Source organism: Eriocheir sinensis, chromosome 53 (assembly GCF_024679095.1).
Source record: "Eriocheir sinensis breed Jianghai 21 chromosome 53, ASM2467909v1, whole genome shotgun sequence".
Classification (NCBI taxonomy): Eukaryota; Metazoa; Arthropoda; class Malacostraca; order Decapoda; family Varunidae; genus Eriocheir; species Eriocheir sinensis.
In genome coordinates this window covers 6,034,363-6,041,559 of record NC_066561.1, presented here as the reverse complement: position 1 = coordinate 6,041,559, position 7,197 = coordinate 6,034,363, and the positions used below count along the sequence as shown (strand labels likewise).

At 39.6% G+C, this 7,197-nt stretch overlaps 1 protein-coding gene across 8 annotated transcripts in view; it reads right to left on the bottom strand.

Annotated features, from left to right (window-relative positions):
• Positions 1 to 3,514: 3,514 nt before the first annotated feature.
• LOC126983277 (uncharacterized) overlaps positions 3,515 to 7,197 on the bottom strand; it is a 55,422-nt gene continuing 51,739 nt past the window's right edge. For all 8 annotated transcript variants that reach the window (XR_007735752.1, XR_007735755.1, XR_007735759.1 and 5 more), the window contains 4 exons: positions 6,858 to 6,952; positions 3,870 to 5,506; positions 3,650 to 3,709; positions 3,515 to 3,529 (listed from right to left, as the gene is read on the bottom strand). The gene's annotated coding sequence lies outside the window, so the exon portion shown is untranslated. The remainder of the gene's footprint in view (positions 3,530 to 3,649; positions 3,710 to 3,869; positions 5,507 to 6,857; positions 6,953 to 7,197) is intronic.

Below are 7,197 nucleotides of genomic sequence, written 5' to 3'. Positions count from 1 at the left end.
TCTCTCTCTCTCTCTCTCTCTCTCTCTCTCTCTCTCTCTCTCTCTCTCTCTCTCTCTCTCTCTCTCTCTCTCCTGATGATTAAGAAAATAATAATAATAACAGAAATAATAATGATGACAGTAATATAAAAAGATAATAAAGGTGATTAGGATACAAAAATATAAAAAAAGTGTAATGGAATTTAACTGGACAGATGTATTCGTAATTATGTAAATATAATTCGTGTATTAGATAGATAAATAGATAAACAGATAGATGAATAAATAAATAGATAGATAGGTGGATAGATAGATATTTTGACAGAAAGATCAATAGACAGGCAAAACGACGAACAGATAGATAGAAAAATAGATACAGAGATAGATAGATATATAGAGTTAAAAAAAAGTTAGACACAAAGACTGATAGACAAACAGGAGAGGCGGGAATATACAAAAAAATATAGATATAGGAAGAGAAAGAGAAATTTATGAAGAATGAAAAACAAAAAAAAAAGAGAATATATCAACAAGAGAGAGAGAGAGAGAGAGAGAGAGAGAGAGAGAGAGAGATAGCACATCAACGTCAATACATAAAGAGACAAAACACTTTGTGGGAAATACCAATCGTTAAAATAATATTCCCAGAGAGAGAGAGAGAGAGAGAGAGAGAGAGAGAGGAGGGGAGGGGAGGAGGATGAGGAGCGTTTATGTAAGGATTGTGTAGGTAGGGGGGAGGGATTTTTTTTTTTTTTTCATCTTTTCCCTCGTTTTTTTTTGTGTGACTTTGTCGATTATGTTATTTTCTTTTTTATGTCTTTTTACTCTTTGTTATTTTCCGCTTTTCTTATTAATGTTATTTTCTTATTTATATCATTTTCCATGTATGTTATTTCCTTCTTTTCCTGTTGTTATTTTCTTCATTTCTTACGCTCATTTTCTCTTTTTCTTCTTCTCATTTTCTTCTCTTCTCATTTTCTCTTCTTCTCATTTTCTTCTCTTCTTATTCTCATTTTCTTTTTCTTATCCTCATTTTCTTTTCTTTTCATTTTCATTTTCTTCTCTTCTTATTCTCATTTTCTTTTCTTATTTTCATTTTCTTTATCCTATTGTCAGTTTTTTTCTTTTTCCTATCGTCATATTCCTCTTATTGTCATTTTTTGTCATTTTTTTCTTTTCTTGTTATCATTTTCTTATTTTCTTGTCATTTTCTTCTCCCATTTTCATTTTCTTATTATTGTCATTTTTTTCTTGTCTTATCGTGTACATTGAGAAACCTGTTTACCCTTCGCTTCGCCTCAAGGAAAATCATATTAATAGTAACTGAGTCAAAAGAGGAGGAGGAGGAGGAGGAAGAAGAGGAGGAGGAGGAGGAAGAAGAAAGACGACGAAGAGGGACATGAGACTTCAAGAGAGGAGGTTAGATAGATGAGGAAGGGAAGGAAGGGACTTGTGTGTGCAAAGGAGAAGAGAAGAAGGAAGAGGAGGAGGAGGAGGAGAGAGAGAGAGAGAGAGAGAGAGAGAGAGAGAGAGAGAGAGAGAGAGAGAGAGAGAGAATATTCAGAGACGCATAAGAGAGGAATGTCGAGAGGGAAGGAGGGAGAGATAGAAAAAGAGGGAAGGGGTAAGAGAGGAAGGGAAGGAAGGGAGGGGTAAGGAAGAGAGATAGGGAGCGAAGGGAAGGGGTAAGGGAGGGGTAGGAAGAGAAGGGATGGGAGGGAAAGGAGTCGTAAGGAAAAATAAGAGAGGGAGGAATTGGGTAAGGAAGAGAGGGAGGAAAGAAAGGGAGCTTAGGGGAAGGAATGGGTAGGGAGGAAGAGAGGTATAGGGGGTGGAGGGAAGGAGTCAGAGAGGTAGGAGGGAAGGGAAGGGTAAGGAAGGGAAGGAAGGGAAGGAAGGGAAATCAAGTGTGAGAGTCGTAACATTTTATTAGGTCAGTCGACGACCTTTTGGAATCCCTTGTGACATTTCAACACGATTTATCTTATCAACTTCTCCTCCTCCTCCTCCTCCTCCTCCTCCTCCTCCTCCTCCTCCTCCTTTCGTCTCCATTCCCCGTCCCCATATCCGCTCTCGCCCCCCACCCTATCTCTCTCTCTCTCTCTCTCTCTCTCTCTCTCTCTCTCTCTCTCTCTCTCTCTCTCTCTCTCTCTCTCTCTCTCTCTCTTTCTTCTTCAACATTTTTTTCAACTTATATCTCTTTTTCAACATTTTTTCAACATTTTTTCAACATTTTTCTCTTTTTTTTCAACATTTATCTTCATCTTTATCCTCCCATTCTTCATTTTCTTCTTCAACATTTTTTTCTGTCTATTCGTCCTTCCTTTCATCCATTTCTACTTCTATTTCGCTCTTCTTCACTTTTCTTATTCCCTTTCTTCTGTCTCTTTTCTCTCTTCCGTCTCTTCTTTTCTTCTTTATTCTTCTCCTCTTTCATCCTATCCTCTTTATTTTCCACTTTTCACTCATTAACCTTTTTCTCATCTATCTCTTCCATCTTCCACCCCTTTCTTTATCTATATCCTCTTTTCCATCCCTTCCCATCTCTATTTTCTACTGCTCACTTTCTTCAACTCTTTTTTATCCATCTATTATTTGTTTCCACTTTTCCCTTTCATTACCCCTTTTCTCCTCTATCTCTTCCCTCTTCCACCCCTTTCCTTCTCTTTCTCTCTCTTTCCCTCCATGTATCAGATTCCTACCTTCCCATCTTCCCTTTTCTTCCTTCCCTATCATCCTGTAATTCAATTTATCCACTTTCCCTTTCCTTCCATTTAATCTTCCCTACCTCCATCCCTCCCCCCTTTGCCTCCTACCGCGCTTCCAACCCTCCTAATCTACCTGTGTCTGCCTGTGTCTACCTGCCTTTCCCTTTCATCTCCTCACAATTACCTGGCAACACAAAAATCGAGTCTCGTCATGTGGTAGCAGTGTTGCCATCGCCAGGTGTGTGTTGCGTGAGGGAATACAGGTGAGAGGGATTCCCCGGTGTTGTGTGTTGTGTTTGCCTGTCAGGTGCGATGTTACCTCACCTTTGTGTTGGTTTTCGCTTTCTTCTTTTTCCTCTCGTCACTTTCTTCTTTACCCCTTTCGTCTGTCTTTCTTTCCCTTCTTCCATTCCTCTCCATATTTCTGTTACTGTATTCTTTGTTCGTATATCGTTTTCCTTAATTCCCTCGTCCGTTTTCCTCTCTTCTATCCTCTCCTTTCTCTCTCTCACTGCTCTTAACTTTCTTCTTAACTCCTTTCGTTTATCTATCTTTCCTTTTTCACATTTCTTCCTTTCTCTATTTCCGGTTTCGGGTGCTGTATAGACGTTATGAAGACCATCTGTACGTTTATTTCACCACCTGTACGTTCATTTTACCACCTGTACGTTCATTTTACCACCTGTACGTTCATTTTACCACCTGTACGTTCATTTTACCACCTGTACGTTTATTTCACCACCTGTACGTTTATTTCACCACCTGTACGTTTATTTCACCACCTGTACGTTCATTTTACCACCTGTACGTTCATTTTACCACCTGTACGTTTATTTCACCACCTGTACGTTTAAGTCACCACCTGTACGTTTATTTCACCACCTGTACGTTCATTTTACCACCTGTACGTTTATTTTACCACCTGTACGTTTATTTCACCACCTGTACGTTTATTTCACCACCTGTACGTTTATTTCACCACCTGTACGTTCATTTTACCACCTGTACGTTCATTTTACCACCTGTACGTTTATTTCACCACCTGTACGTTTAAGTCACCACCTGTACGTTTATTTCACCACCTGTACGTTAATTTTACCACCTGTACGTTTATTTTACCACCTGTACGTTTATTTCACCACCTGTACGTTCATTTTACCACCTGTACGTTTATTTCACCACCTGTACGTTCATTTTACCACCTGTACGTTCATTTTACCACCTGTACGTTTATTTCACCACCTGTACGTTCATTTTACCACCTGTACGTTCATTTTACCACCTGTACGTTCATTTTACCACCTGTACGTTCCAGCCACCATCAGTCAACTATTTTCTACCGTCCTTCCGTCTTCCTGTATCCTTTGTTCTTTTTTCCCACCCCGAACACCATGAAGGTCAGAAGCACTCAGAAGAACCCGACTCACCTCCTCTGTGGCCTCTGGAAATGCATGTTGGCCTTGACTTTCACAGGGAGGCGACTCAAGGGCAAATAATAGAAACAGCAACGAAAAGGCGGTTTTTATTTTATACAAACATCCTTGACAAGCTCCTCTTTAATCGTCCGATCGCATAACGAGAGAGGGAATAACTAATGAAGAGCGAATGAATAACCGATAACAGTACTACACAAGAGGCATGAATAGTGAGTGATGGTGAATAACTAACGATATCTTCTTGGAGTCTCATTACACCCTTTGTTTATTCATTAGTAAGTTTTTTTTTTTTTTTTTTTTTTTTTTTTACAGCAAGGGAGGGACAGCAGCAACAAAAATCGTGCTAGTGGGCCCAACGGTGCCAGATTGTCATGCTCAGCCGCTTATATTTCCCGACTTCCTGCCCCAAAACTGTCTTCTGGGGCCCCATAACGAGACTCATTTATAATTACGTTAAAAGAGATAGATCCTGATGTTTCTTGGCAATAGTTAGGCGTCAGAAACCGGTAAATACTATGCTCTGGGTACGATAATATGGCAACGGTGGTAGTGACCAGAACGAGAGGTCAGTTTCGGGTGTTTTTCTTGGTTCCTTCACCTGTTCATCTCTCCACCTGTTGATCTTGATGGGGAATAACTTGAACAATCTCCTCTTGTAGTCTCTTAATACACGTTCTTATTCCATCATTTATTGTCTCTCGATTCCCTTTCCTGTCCATATCTCCTCACATTGTTCTTCTTGATGGTAAATAACTTGCACTCTCTCCTCTCTCCTTTCATCCTCTTTTACCCAACGTTAATCCATCAGTTAATCCATCCACCTCCACCCGAAATTGACCTCTCTCTTGGCCACTCTTTACTTCTGTCTGTTGTGGGAGCGGTGAGTAGCGGGCTTTTTTGATACACTTTTTGTTGCCTTTGTTATAAAAATAAAAAAAAGTTAATGTCTCTTCATCCCCCAACCTCTCCAACTTTACTCTTGTTGATCTTGATGTTGAAGTACTTGCAGACTCTACCAGTAGCTTCTTCATACCCTTTGTTAAATCTGTCAGGCGGTGTCTCTCTTCATGCCCCCAACCTGTCCACCTTTCCTCTTGTTGATCTTCTTGATGGTGAAGTACTCGCAGACTCTCTTCCTGTAGCTTCTTCATACTCTTTGTTAAATCCATTAGTCGGTGTCTTCATGCACCCAACCCGTCCACCTTTCTGATCTTCTTAATGGCGACTAACATGCAGACACTTCTCTTTTTCCTTCCTCATACTCTTGCTCTCCCATCAGTGTCCTCGACCCCCTCACCTGCCCGCTCTCCCACCTGTCCATCTATCACCATGTCCTCCAGTCGTACTCACAGTCGCATGGGGGGTAGAAACAGAGGCATCCGGCTGCAGGGGAAGGGGACGAAGAGGCATTAGTGTTAGGAGAACCAGAGAGGTCGATGGAAAGTGTATCGTGGTTATAAGAAATTGTATACCTTTTTTTTTCAGTTTGACAGGTAGGCTGGTGGAAGAGAGAGAGAGAGAGAGAGAGAGAGAGAGAGAGAGAGAGAGAGAGAGAGAGAGAGAGAGAGAGAGAGAGAGAGAGAGAGAGAGAGAGAAGCACACACACACACACAGACAGACAGAGTGAGGCAGACAACAGACAGACAAAGGGTTAAACAGAAAGTCAGACAGATACACGGAGAGAAAATATAAATAAAGACAGACAAAAACAGATAGAGAGAAACAGACAGACGCATACCCAAACATACAGACAGGAATACAATCACACAGACAGACAGACAGAAGAGAGCGGCTATTATTATATACAAACAGCCTTGGTACGTTCTCCTTTAGTTAGCCAATCGCATAAGGAGAAGGAGAATAAGTAATGAGGATTGAGCGAATATTTAATAACAATACTACACAAGAGGGATCGACTGTCGCGAGAATCGGTTTGGGAAATTAATGTTTTCAGATAGCAAGAACGAGTCACGAGGGAGCAAGTTTGAAGTTTGTGTTTTGTCAGCAATATGGAAGAAGAAAATAAAGATGGGTAGCAATGATGAAAATTAATGAGACGAAGAAAAATAAAGAAGAAAAATAGATAATGATGAAGAAGAGGATGATGATGAAGAAAAATAGAAGAAAAGAAGCAGTAACAAGAAGTAGGAAAGAAGAAAAAAAGGAAAAAAGAAAAATATAAAGAAAAGGAAGAAAAAAAGCCGTTACAAGAAGAAAAGAAAAAAAGATGAAGAAAAAATAGACGAAAAATATGAAGAAAAAGAATAAAAGAAGCAGTAACTAGAAGAAGAAAAGAAGAAAAAAGGAAAAAAGAAAAATATAAAGAAAAGGAAGAAAAGAAGCCGTTACAAGAAGAAAAGAAAAAAGATGAAGAAAAAATAGACGAAAAATATGAAGAAAAAGAATAAAAGAAGCAGTAACTAGAAGTAGGAAAAAGAAAAAAAGGAAAAAAGAAAAATATAAAGATAAGAATTAAAAAAAAAAAGATGAAGAAAAAATAGAAGAAAATATGAGGAATAGAAGAAAAGAAGTAGTAACAACAATAAAAAGGAGAAAAAGAAGAAAACGAAATAAATTATATCAACAACAACATCATGGAAAAAAGAAGCACTGACCAACAAACGATGAAGCAAACGAAGAATAATTGAGGAAAAAGGATACATAAAAGAAGGAGAAAAAAAGAAAAAGACGTCATTTTCCTGGAAGACAATCTTTTTTTTTCTTTTTTTTTTACCTTGATGCGGCCGGAGCGGTCTTCTCAGCCTCGGCTCAGGGTTGCCAAATGTCCTCGGAAAGGCCTCAGTCACGGCCCAGAGACACACACACACGCTGGGAACAATAGAAGGATTTTGGGTTTCGTCTCACACACACACACACACACACACGCACACACACACAAACACACACACCCACACACACAAACACACACACACACACACACACACACACACACACACACACACACACACACACACACACACACACACACACACACACACACACACACACACACACAGGCTTGCGCAACAGTACAGAGAGCGCTTGACAACAAATAATTAGAGAAAAAAAAGGAA